The following is a 574-nucleotide window of genomic DNA, read 5'->3' as shown; positions in this document are numbered from 1 at the left end:
GGGTGGGGGGAGGTGGGTCGCACGTCCCCATTCTGGGGTTCATTTGGCAACAGCTGCTGCAAGCAGAGCGGGCGCCCAAAGGGGGAGGGGGCGCCAGCCTATCCCCCTCCCCCTCCCCCAAGTCTTGGGCAGCCACCAGCTTTGGGGACGGAGCTCGGGTGGCCCCAGCCGGGGGTCCAGGCGCAGGGGCGGGGCGTGGTATTTCGAGCCCCGCGCAGTGCCCGAAGCGTCCAAGCCCGCCTCTCGGGTTCCAGCGGCGGCGGCGGCGGCGGCGGCGGCGGCGGCGGCCGAGCGGGGCGGGTTGGAGCCGCCGGGTTTGCGCAACGGGCTGAGCGGCGGCGGCGGCCGGGAATGGAGCCCGCTGCGCTGCGCTGCGCCGCGCCTGTCTGCTGCGCCCGGCGCCCAGGCCCCCGGGGGGCAGCGCCGGCCCGATCTTCGGCCCCTTCGGTCCCCTCCAGCCCCCTCCGACCGACGGGGAGAAGGGATTCCGGGGATTCCGGAGGCACCCCGCGCCCCAGCCCGGGGGTCGCCTTTCGTCCATCTTGCTCCCCCGGGAGAGGGATCGGATTTTGCT

The 574-nt window shown here is 75.4% G+C and overlaps 1 pseudogene; it reads right to left on the bottom strand.

Moving 5' to 3' along the window:
• Positions 1-23: 23 nt before the first annotated feature.
• On the bottom strand, positions 24-569 carry LOC103251860 (annotated as a pseudogene).
• Positions 570-574: the final 5 nt, after the last annotated feature.

This window comes from Carlito syrichta, unplaced genomic scaffold (assembly GCF_000164805.1).
Source record: "Carlito syrichta isolate Samal-C Ts95f unplaced genomic scaffold, Tarsius_syrichta-2.0.1 Scaffold147444, whole genome shotgun sequence".
Taxonomy (NCBI): Eukaryota; Metazoa; Chordata; class Mammalia; order Primates; family Tarsiidae; genus Carlito; species Carlito syrichta.
The sequence above is the reverse complement of the archived record's forward strand: the minus strand, read 5'-3'. Positions and strand labels throughout refer to the sequence as shown.